The following is a 12,979-nucleotide window of genomic DNA, read 5'->3' on the forward strand; positions in this document are numbered from 1 at the left end:
CATTAATGGGGACTTGTGGCAGTCTGAAAATGCACCTCTCAAACAGACTGCGGGAGGATAATTGACTAAGGGTTCAGTCGCTGTGCTTTGAATCTACTACTGACTTTGCACTGAAGCCACGTGGCTCACAGGCTGTTCCCAGCCAATGACAGCAAGGCAGGAAGGAATACTGAGACACATTCCTATAAGTCAGCCTACTTTGACAGGTAACTTTGGTTCAAGGACTCCCAACCAGCTTGCGGAAACTCTGATACTGCACTGCAGTCTAAGACTCTTCGTACCCCACATGCATTTCTTCTTTCTTTTCTTCACAATGATCAGTCCTGTGTTGCTATCAAATAGCTCCCCAGTTTCTTTTGCCCCTTTCCCATTTTCCCTCACAAGCATTGTCCTTAACAAAGACATCTCTTATACATCTATCTAACCCCTCATGGCATTTGCTTCTTAGAATACCCAGACTGATACGGGATCCATATAGAACAAAGGAATGTGCAAGTCACCTCTCCAGAATTTCCCCTGGGAAATTCCTCCTGGTCTATGCCTGTTAGTCCACAAGAGCACCAAGCCAAGGGAAGGGTGCTTTCTCACCTCAAAACATCTTTAAGGGGCCTGGGGAGATAGCTCAGTTGGTGAAGTGCTTGCCTTGCAAGCACAGGGCCCTGGGTTCAATCCCCAGCAACACAAAAAAAAAAAAAAAAAAATCTTTAAGTATCATAGGAACCACCAAAATGACAGACATTTCCATGGTGCTGAGCATTTCTGAAAAAATAATAGAAGCATGTGGCTTAAGAGTTACAATTTGTCATTCTGAGGCCAGGTTCTATCTTCTTTCTCTTTCCACTCAGTGTCCAAGGCTGGACCCAGGGAAGACAAGTAGCTGATCTTTTCTGAACAAATGAAATGCCCTTACATCACAGTTAGATTCAATTACAGTTAGGACTTTATATTTCTCATCTTCTGGATGCAAAAAGGAGTCACTTTAAAATCCTTAAATATTGTGGCCCACTTTAATTTATTTAGGTGAGTTTCCAAATAATCACTATTCATGAATAGGTGGGAGAGAGAAAGACAAAGTCGTTTGGAAAAAAAAAAAATGTTTTTGCACATAAAGTACAAAAGGACTAGAGCAGAGCAAGGTGAAGAGACATGTGGGTCAGAGGCAAGAAACTGACCAAGAAGTAGGTGTGAAGACTAGGGGATGTCCTTCCTCAATGATAATGCAATTGAGTCTGTATTCACTGGGACCTAGTATGCAGGATCCTAGGGGTCTTCTCATGGTCTTCATTCCCTAAGCTGCTCAGTCTACAATGCAGAATTTTGTATGAAAATGGGTCCCCCACCCCGACCCCAACCAAGTACATTCTAAGTCAATGTGTAGGATCTGGAAAACATATAGGTTCCACTTTACTCTATTAAGGGTACAGTAAGATGTGCTGTGTACCAGGTACAAACAACTTTCAGTTTCAGAGAAATTATACTATATTAAAGGCAGTCAAAGGAACTGCCAATGGGAATAATTAGAAAAAGTCACTGTAATAGCTTCAAATGCAGAAACTTTCCCTGGAATTCCATCCAAAGGTCATGGAGCCCAATTTGAGACCCCACAATAATACTGAGGTTCTAGGAAATGCACATATATGACCCTAATCTAATGAGAGCTGAGGTGGGCAGGCCAGCTCATCATGGAGACATGATGAGGATGGACAATGATTTACCAAATCCATCCATTCTTAACAAGTATCTATGGGCTAGAGGGTGAGAATGTAGCTCAGAGGTAGGCAACATGCCTACCCAAAACACATACACATATGCATGCACACACAGAGCCTATGACCTGACCAAGATTTTATCCATGCTTGTGTTGTCCAAAAGTTTCTACTGAAGAAGCACAAAGTTCTGGCTAGGTCTGAAGGAACGGCTGATGTCTTTCATGGGAATAACAACAAGAAGAATATGTATCGTCCTAATGATGAATTAACTTCTTCCACATGTAAAGTGCTTTGGACTTTATTGTGATCATTATCACTTACAAACATGTGAACTCATGAGTTCACAATGTGCCTGCCTAGTTGCACACTTACATATACATGCTCCAGTTCCTACTGTTTTGTGACAAACAACCCCTTCAAATCTCCATGGTTTAAAACAATAGTCATGTATTTTTATCATGACCCTGACATTTGGGCAGGACTCAATAGAGCCTGCCCTAGGGATTCACCTAAGGACTCACTGGGGCCTGTTGCATGGTGTCTGGGATTTGGCTCAAATGATTCAAACAGTCAGGGCTCTGTTCTGCTCTGACCAGTGAACAGAGAACAATGATTGCCCAAGGGTAGGTTGTGATGGAGCACAAGAGAGTAGAACCCTAAGGCCACTCTGGCTGATGAGTATCCAGACAAATGAAAGCTCCAGACTAGATGCGTGACCTCTGGCAGAGACCACTGACGTCAACTTCCCTTTTTGACAAAGGTGGAACCTGAAGTTTGCTGGGTTTTTGGCGGCTTCCGAGGAGGTGGCTCAGGGGAACTCCCACCCCTGGTTTGCTCTTTAGCTCCTCTGAACTTAGCATGCCTACTTCCCCATTCCAAGGCCCTGACCATTCCTGTAGAGAAAAGAATGATCTTCTAAAGTGACACCATCAGAAAACACCAAGGGAAGTTAGGAAATATGCTCAAGAAGTCATCTGCATGTCCCCTATCATCTCCCCTGGTCCTGTGAGATAAAGTCTTGATGGTCTGAAAACCCATTGAAGGCAAGTCAACTCAACCCCCAACTCCATCAAGAATGGCCAGAGGCCTGACGTGACAAGGTTTCTGGTAGAAACTTGGTTTCTAAGGAGATTAATCTCCAGGGAATCCCACAAGCAAAACAAATGAGCATGATTTCCTCCTAATTTTCCTTTTGTTGTGAGAGCAAGGTTTAAGGGTGTACAGGAATGAGCAACCAGCTGTGAACCAAGAGAGATGAAAGGCAGGGCAGGGGGAGAAGAGCCAAGAAACCTGGCTAGTGGGGCAGAATGTTTTAATTAAGGATATAGAGGCCACAAGGGAGGTGAAAGGAGAAAAGAGCGAGGAGAGAGGTGAGAATTATGAATGGCACCACATAAGATAGACAGTGCAACAGGCAACAATGTCACCAATCTGTTCTGCATCCCCTCTTGCACACCTGTATTTGTGCCTTCAGTCTCCCAAGTCAACCTACACCCTACTCCCATCCCCTGCAGTACCTGCCCTAACACTGCCACGTGTTTTCCCGGTGCCAGTAGGTTTCCTGGTGCCAGCAATTTATTCTTCTTTTCTCTAACGAAAATGGCTTTTCCCTTTTGTTTCTCTGTCTCCAAATCTTGTCCATCTTCAATTCCCCGTCAGATAAAACCTTCCCTATTCACTATTCACCCTAGTGGGAGCAATGTCTCAGTGAGTGCTCCCACAGGCCTCTGCGCCTGCATGATAGCAGGTCTCATACTGCAGCTACTTGGCTGGCTCAGCTGGCTCCAGATTGCCAGTTCTCCAGAAGACAATAATCCTACTTATCTCTGATTCTTCTAGAAGGCCAGATCCAGAGACTGGTACATGCAAAGCACATGATAAACATTGACTGGATTCTGTTCTTATCATTGTCTGTGATGGTGAATATTTTATAAGTGGCCTGTTTCATAATCAGGCTGATCCTATGGACAACACAACATTATCTTTTCTGTTTTACTGAACAAAGCAAAAGCAAAATTTTCTTCTTTCCCCAAATGTCATCTGTGGGGAAGTACAAAGGAAAGCCTATTTGAATAGGAGAATCAAGACTGGGGCAGAAGGCCTTGGACTTTCCACTGCCCTGAATGGCATGGCAAAAGATTCAGCATACCCAAGAAGCAGAAGTACTCAGTGACAGCAAGTGAAACTGGGCCCCTGGAGGGCAACTCTAAAAAGTCAAGGCCTCAAAACACACCCAGGAGCAAAGTACAGAGAACTAACAGTCAATCATTCAATTAATTGTTCAACTAAGTCTACTGTGCACTGGCCACATGCCAGGCCCTGACCTGGACCAAGGGCTATGTATACAGGGGTTTTGTTTCATTAACACAGAACTCACAGTGTAACAGGGTGTCGCACAAAATACCAGAAAATTCAGGTGCAGAATGTCAAGGACCACAATATGAAATGACAGGAAAGTTCAGCCTAGAGGAAACAGAGCTGTTCTCAGAAAAGGCTGCCATATAAGCTGGCTCTTAGGGATAGAAAAACCGTCACCAGGCAAGGAGCACAGTATTGTAAATATACACAAGTGTGTTGCAAGAAGATGCTTCCGGTAAGACTAAAATATAGTCTAGGCTGTGGATAAGTTATGAGAGGTGAGCAGAATTCAGGGTACAGCAGCCTTGTATACTAGGTTGAGTTTGAAACTGATTCTGAAAGATAAGAGGACCACTAGAAGGATTTTTTTTTTTTTTTTTTTTTTTTTTTTTGGTGCTGGGAATTGAACCCAGGGCCTTGTGCTTGCAAGGCAAGCGCTCTACCAACTGAGCTATCTCCCCAGCCCCCATTAGAAGGATTTTAAGCAGGAGAATAATGTGGTTAGATCTGCATCGTGGGAAGTTATTGGAAAGTACTATTACTAGTGGATTGGTTCCTGGAGACACTAAAGTCTAAAATAACAGATGTTTTAAAAATCAACTTCATTGAGACATAATTTCTAAAAATAAAATCCACCACCTTTTAGAGTGCACTTCAATGAGTTTTGATAAATGTAAATACAAATTTAAATATCCCTATGAAGACAGAAACATTTCCACCATTTCAGAGTATTTCTTCACACCCCTTTGCAGTAGATCCCTTACTACCCACTGGCCACATACAAGCATCGATTTGCCTGTCATCACAAGAGATTAATAGCAGTTTTTCCTATCCTAGAATTTCATATAAATGAAACCAACCAGTACATACTCTTTTATGCCTAGTGTATTTTACTTAGCATAATGATTTTTATATTCATCCATGTTGCTGAGTAGAGTGTGTTCCTCTTTATAACCAAGTAATACAATATTCCATTGTGTAGGTATGCCATAATTTGTTTATTCATTCTCCTGTTGATGGACATTTGGGTTTTCACAATTTGGGCCTATTATGAATAAAACTGATATAAACATGAAATCCAGGGTTTTTTTTCAGTATATTATAATTATACAAAATAGTGGGATTTGTTGTGATATATTAATATGTGCACATAACATAATTTGGTCAGTTTCCTTGCTGAGTACCTCCCCTTTCTGTTCCCTCTTTCCTTCCCTCACCAACCTCTTCCTTACTCTACTGATCTCCCTTCTATTTTCATGAGATCCATTTTTTCCCTTTTTGTCTCTCTAGCTTACACATTCATGTATACTTTTTGTATAAACATATTTAGATGCTATGTCATAAATAAATGACAAAGCATGCCAATTGACTATGACTATAATAATGTTGCCTAATAAAATTCCCCAGAAACTCAGCACCACATAAAAATAATTATTCAGTATTTGCATGCAGATCAATGGTGGGGACAGTTTTACTTCAACCTCCAGAACTGCAGTTTGGCTCAGCTGCTCTGTCCCATGTCTCTCTTCCCCAGGCATGTATGGAACACAGTTTTTTCATGGATATGGCAAAAGCACAACAGTGAGAACCCAACCACAAAAGCTCATGTCAGGCTTCTGCTTGTCACATCTATTTACATTCTCTTGGACCAAAGAAATCACAGCGTCAATCTTTTAGTGAAAGGGACATGAATATTTGCTGAATAATCCCAAATATTATACCAGCTACCAAGAAAGTCCCTCCAATGGATAAAGAAAAAAAATGGATCTTTCCTGATCTGGTTATTGTAGTGGACATCTATTGTTTGTCTGCCCTGCAGACTTCCTTTCATATAGAAATAGCACTTCTCTTTTTCTAATAAATTTTCCACTCTCCAACTCTAACTTCAAGGTTCTGACTGGAGGAATCAAATTTACTACAAAATTTTTCAGAATACTGATTATATTTGATTGTCCAGGAGTAGGTATCTGACCTGACCAGAGATGATCAGAGTCTTCCTCAAGATTTTTTATTTTGATTACATAATGCTATGGTTTGATGTGGTTTGCACCCCAGGGTCCATGTGCTGAAAGCTTGGTCTCTAATGTGGCACTATTGAAAGATGGTGGGACCTTGAAGATATGGGGGCCAGTGGAAGGTAATCCGGTCATGGGAGGTTCCACCTCAAGACTGGATGAATACTACTTTATGGGAGTGGGTCAAATCTGGTAGGAGTGAGGTATTTCCTATAAAAAGAGCAAACCTGCCCCTCCCAGTCTCTTGCTTCCTTGCTTGAATTCGTGCCCTTTTTTGCAGATGGCCAGTACCCTTTCTGCTTCTCTTTCATATTAAAACACAACCAAGAGGCCTGACAGGATGCCAGCACTGTGTTATTTGGAATTTCTAACCACCAGTATCTTGAGCCAAATGAATCTCTTTTCTTTATATATCACTAGTGTCAGTTATTTTGTTATATTGATACAAAATAGAATAAGAGACTCAATAGGAATAATTCAGTTCTGTTAGCTTGCAAGTTCTGGACATGGGACCCAAGAGTTTTAGTGGTTGCATTTCTCACTTTGGGAAGGAAGTTGATAAAAGTCAATGAAACCTATGTGCAGAAAGGAGAAGAGATGACAGATGGTTAGAGAGTCCTAGTGGTCTACAAGTCCTTGTTTCAAATTGTTCTATTCCATATTAGGTTCAGAAACATTTCAGAATCCTTCCAATAAATTCTTGTTTTTATCATTTCTGACTGAAGAGCTTCATGCAAATATATTTCCTCAACTTGGTGCCATCAGGAGAACAACCTTTGGCTCTACTGAGGACGATATTGAAAGAGGACAAAAGGTCCTTGAGATAAAAACACTATTCCTAATAGACATGGTGATTAGTGGCTACAGTGAGTTGAATGTACAGTGAGTGAGCTCCACGTGTTTCTCCCTTCTGTCCCATCTGGTTGATAGAACTGTACTTTCTGGAGATACAATACCATGTGACCCTGGTGGAACTGTCCTTGGCATTGCTTTCCTGCTCTTACACCCCCAAATAATGAAGGCACTTGATCCTCCAACTTTTTGCTCAGGAATTGCTCCTGCAATTATTTATACAACGTCTACTGGACCAAAAATTTGCTCCTCACTACTGTAACATCCCCATCAGCAAGATAAACATTTTTGAATTCTTCTCATTATAAACAGAAAAGAAAAACCTCCCTTGACTTCCATTCCCCAAGAGCTACCACCATGTTTTTCTACTCATCACAAGATTTTCCTATACTTTTTTGTCCCCATTGCCTCCCATTTCATTCTCCATTGAGCACACTCCAGACAGCTCTTCATCTCAACCATTTCACCCAAACCGTCCCTTGGAAAGCATGAATGGCCAATGCTGAAGTGGGAGGTGTTGAAGAAAATTCTAGATTGTCTTCTGACTCCCACCAATGAAGATGTAGTAGGTCTGGAGTGGGGTTTCTTCTTCCCATCCAATCTCATCTCCAGCATTGCCTTTCCACCAACTCCAGGCTTGTATAACCAACTGCCTTATCTAACCATCTCTATTTAAATATCTAATGGGTATTTCAAACTTAATATATCCAAATCAATCTTTTGATTTCCCACCTGCCCCCAACCTCTTCCTTCTGTCCCATTCTTCATCTCAGGAAAGGCTGTACATTCCATCTAATCTAAAACATTTGGAACACTTACGTGTCTTCTCTATTTATGTCACACCCCACAACTCATCTATAAGATGTCTATCTTTGAAATATGTACCAAATCTCACCACTTCCACTGCTACCAATTCTTGTCCAAACCACCATCATCTCTTGCCTGAAAAATGAAATAACCCCCTAAATGGTGCCTCTGCTTCCATTCTTACCCTACAGTCTGTGCCATTCAAGACCAACAGTTCCCTTCATTCCCTTTACACATGCCCCTCCCCAATCCCTCATGCTATCACTCTCTCCATCACCTAACCCCAGGCTACTTCTCTCCCTTGAAGAGGCTCAGTCTGGCACATAAGGGATAAGAGCAAGAAGAACGTCTTCCAGGAATTTCCAATGTCCATTAAAACTGAAGTAGCTGCCACCTGCATGGAGGATGAACCATATGGAAGATGAAAGAAATCTGCATCTGTGCTCCATCTTTCCCTTTCCATACCATGACATTTGGCAGAAGTTTCTTGTTGGACACTTGGGAGGAGATAGATCTCTCCCAAGATGTTCAGCACTGGAAACCATGAAGCCTGTGTAGACAAATGGGCTTTGTATTCCAGGTTCTGGCTTCACTGCAACAAGTGACAGAGGTGGACCTGAAAATGTGGTGAGAGGATTTAGTGAATGCAGTTTACAGAAGCATGCACTTCTATGGCTTCCCAGGTGAGTGGACAACATGCATCTAACATGTAATCTCTTATTGACACTCACATGAAAGATCCCAGAGAGCGGGACTTCCTCTTCTGCCATGCAATGATGCCCCACACAAAAATGACAACAAAGAAACTGCTTTTGGAGAAGCCCTTGTGGCAGTGCAGGAAATCTCAGAGTTTTTACACCGGCCTTTGGCCTCAAGAAATGAGAATCTATTCCTGGACTTACATTTGCCCCTGAAATTATGAACAGAAAAGAAGTTTACACTGAGACTTGTATTTGAACACCTGTTCAAACCTTCCAAGTGAAAAGTAAACAAAACAATTATCAGTGCCGTCAGGCATAGAAGGAAGGTTCCTAACTGAGGCCTGCCTTGAGGGTTGCTAGAATGCATTGCACTTTAATGAGGTAGATGTGGGATTCATAGCACAGAGACTTGCTAATACTAGGTTTTAGTAAAACTTTTGAGTAGAAAAGTCATTTGACTTTTTTGTGACATTATATACCACATTAGCCACTGTCAAGTGTGCAGTTCAGTGGCATTAAGCATATTCACATTGTGTGACCATCACCTCCAGAACATTTTCATCATTACAAAATGAAATTCGGTACCTACTAAACTGACTCCCCATCTTCCAGACCTCAGCCCCTGTAACTACTCTTCTACTTCCTGTCTCTATGAATTTGACTGTAAGATATCACAGGTAAGTGAAATAATACAATATTTTTCCTTTAGTGTCTGGAACACATTTTGTTCCTCCCTTTATCTGCTGATGGACACTTGGGTTGCTTCTATGTTTTGCTATTGGGAACAGTCCTGCTCTGAACACTGGTGTTCAAGTATCTGTTTGAGTCCCTGCTTTCAGTGCTTTTGAGTATATACCTAGAAGTGGAATTTTTTTTTTAATTTTTTTTTTTTTTTTTTTTTTTTTTGCGGTACTGGGGATCGAACCCAGGGCCTTGTGCTTACAAGGCAAGCACTCTACCAACTGAGCTATCTCCCCAGCCCCAGAAGTGGAATTATTGAATCATATCCTTTTGACTTTATGAAAAATATTTCATGGAAAGGAAAAACTAACTTTTTGGAGAAGAGTGTAGGAAAGTAAGAGGGTAGAAATAATGTCCAGTTCAACAGATAGCGTTTTACCTTATAAAATAACTGAAGACATGCTTTTGGTTTTTACTGAGTTTCTCTCTCTCTCTCTCTCTCTCTCTCTCTCTCTCTCTCTCTCTCTCTCTCCCCCCTCACACACACACACACACACACACACACACACACACACACACGCACACACAGCTACTTTAAATGTATTAAGACCAAAACCATGAGCTAAGACTATAATAGGAACAATCTATGTTATTGATATCTTTGTACCCACTTCAAAACCAATCCAATGTGAAAAGCTAGATTGTTATGTTTTCATGCAACTTTAGGAATGAAAGTATAGACAGTGTCAGCCTTTGGCAAGCAGTCTGACTATAGATGACTTCTGTAGCTATACTGTCACCAATCTTGCCTATAAGAGGGGAGACCCATAAGCTAGTCTGATCTACTCTCAAACTAAAGATTAAATACTTGGTTACTACTCAAATTAAATATCAAACTGGAAGATGTCAACTTCATTACTTCCAAGCAGACTTTAAAGTCTGTTTATTAAATAAAGCTTACTGCAGGGGTGGAACATAGCTATTTGGAAGAGTGCTTGCCTCGCAAGCACAAGTCTCTGGGTTCAATCCCCAGCACTGCAAAAAGAAAAAATAATAATAAAATAAAATAAATAAAGCTCACTAAAGTCTATAAAGTTTGCATGTAAAAAACTGGTCCTATACATACAAACACATATTTTTGTAGTTCCATAACATATAGAATATGTGTATATATACTAACATATACACAGTCACATGTTGCTTAATGATAGGAACATGTTTTGAGAAATGAATCATTAGATGATTTCATTATTCGGTGAACATCATGGAGTGTATTTACACAAACTGCGATAGTTACAACGTCACCAGGTGATATAACCTTCAACATCATACATACAGTCCATTGTTGGCTGAAATGACATTATGTAGCTCATGACTACACTCTCTCCAACTCTGTGACATTGGAGAAGTTTCCTAACCTCTCTTATCTTAGTGGCTTCATCTGTAAACTGGGATGAATAATAGCAATACTTAGGATTACACCCCCCCCCCCCCCCGCCAAAATAAAAAACATTAAAACTATAGCACAGCACTTGGGTCAACAGTTAAGCCTCAACCAGCACAGGGCTCCCCACTCCCCATCACACCTAAGAGCAAATAGAGAGCATCTGGCTCTCCCCTGCTGGCTGTACTGATGTCCCCATACCTGTTGAAGATTAAACATTTGAGACTTAGAGCACAGGTGACCATAGTACTTTGCAGGACCCTGTGGGCAGGGTGACAGGTCCTCAATATACCTGAAGTGCCAAGGTGCTAGTCAGTCTTTGCTGCTCAAGAAGCCACCTGCCTAGCAGCCAGTGAAGGAAAGGTCACTCTAACAAGCCTGCAGCCCTTCATGACCAAAGACTTCTGGAATGCTCTAGCCCAGCTCTGCCTCCCTCACCTTCAGCAGATGTCCCTGCATTGTGGGAAGCTCCCTGCTCCCTGCTCTGAGACAAAGTCAGTGGTGTCTCAGTGACTGGATCTTACCAAGAGGACATATTTCCTTCCTTCACAAAGCCTCTGTCTTTGTGGGAATTTTTTTCTTCTTCAGAATAAACTGTAAGGAATGTTTGGGGTCCCAAGGCTCCTGGGTTTTGGAAAACAGGGAACGCAGATGTAGAGCACCCACTTTCCACATTTTTTTTTTTTTTTTAGGGATAGCACCAAGCAGAAGGAAGGATCTTGGGCTAGAAAAGCACTCTGACTCCTGGATACTAGTTCTGGTTCTGCCACTGACTTAAATCCCTTTCCCTCGCTGAATCTTCCGTGGTGTTTTAATGACAACATTTGATGACAAAAATGAAGATGATTATGAGCCCTAAAGCTCTCTGTGGCAAGAGTGGCTTCATCATGCTCTTGGCATTTGGGGCTCTTGCAGGGTTCTTGGACCGTGTCCCTTTGTTCAGAGTAGGTTGTGCTGCAGTGTTCAGTGGCCATTGGTGGCCTGGACTGGACGAGTGGATATACTAGGCATTCTGAGGCCTGGTTTCAGCCCAGACTCAGCCTCAGGCTTCCTGTGCTCATTCTCCTCTCTCAGCCTCCATTTTTCTACCTGGTACCGAGGCAAACCCAGAATATCTCCAAATTCCTCTCAGCCCCATAAATTCTTTGTTTCTTATTATAGATTTAACAAGGGTTTAGAAGTCTTCTAAGATAAATAAGACGTTTCTACTCTAGAAAAAAAAAAGTTGGAGAGAGATAAAATAAGAATGGGCAAAATATTGGAAATTTGTGAAAGTGGGTGAGGGGCACAAGAGGGTTCATTACACTATTTTCTCTTGTTAGGATTTTTCCATGATAAAGAAAAACAAACAAACAAAAACAAAAAACCAGAAGCCCCTTTGAATTTGAATGTCTCTACAGCCTTTGTTTTCTAGTATTCTTGGGAGGCATCCATCTGTCTAATAAAAGGTAACTTCCAAAGGAAACTACCTTCCTTGTCATCCCCATCTCCATCCCTAGTAACAGACAGCTTCAACAACCATACTGCTCCAACATCAAAAAAGCCTGGGGGGTTTCCAGAATCTTCTATTCCCACTTCCCATTTCTCAAACTACTTCTGCTAACATATAAAGAAAAAAGTCACAGACAGGAGACAGAAGACTCAAACTCTTGGTCCTGCTGGGGACTTTAAGAGACCTCCATCTGGGGCAAAGTCCCATCCCTAGAGTTGAGTCCCCATTGCAGAACTTAGTCCAGGGGCAGAGGAGTTAATGGTCAGAGGTTATTCTCCCTGTTCCATTAAATGCCCTATGCTCAGTAGAAGGCTGGACCTGTGGAGGAAGTGGAAGGCCTCAGGGCCTGTTCATAAAGCATCTCCTCACATCTCAAGTGCAGCTCCAGGTGAACTGTTCCCAGCACAGGGTCCTTACACAGGGATTCCTTTAACCAGAGGAACCTTGGGGCTGCCCCCTTTTCTAACCTGGGTAAGCCAGCATTCTAAAGAAATATACTGATCATTCCAAGTTCAGGAAAGACTACTCTGGGAAATGCCTGAACCTCTTCCCCAGGAGCAGAGGGGCTGGCAGGATTACAGGAACTCAGACATAAACCCAAACCAAGGTAGGGCCATTCCAGTCCATCTGCCTTCTCTGTCTCTGTGCCCTCCCTGCCAACCACACCCCAGTCTTCTGGCTTTTGGCCACAACAGGGGATTGTGAGTCTACATAGCCAGTCAGCCAGGTCAGCACCTGGAGGCCAGTCTTTCTAACCATGTGACTGCAGGCAGGCTGCCCAGCTCTGTCCAAACTCTCCAGATGGTACATGCAGGTAGAAAATCCCCTCTAGGGTCAAAGAGGGCAAAAGGACCAGTTCGGGTTTTACCAGACTTTTCCCATTGTGTGTTTTAAGCAAAAATATTCAAACACTTATACCA

This window comes from Sciurus vulgaris (genome assembly GCF_902686455.1).
Source record: "Sciurus vulgaris genome assembly, chromosome: 2".
NCBI lineage: Eukaryota > Metazoa > Chordata > Mammalia > Rodentia > Sciuridae > Sciurus > Sciurus vulgaris.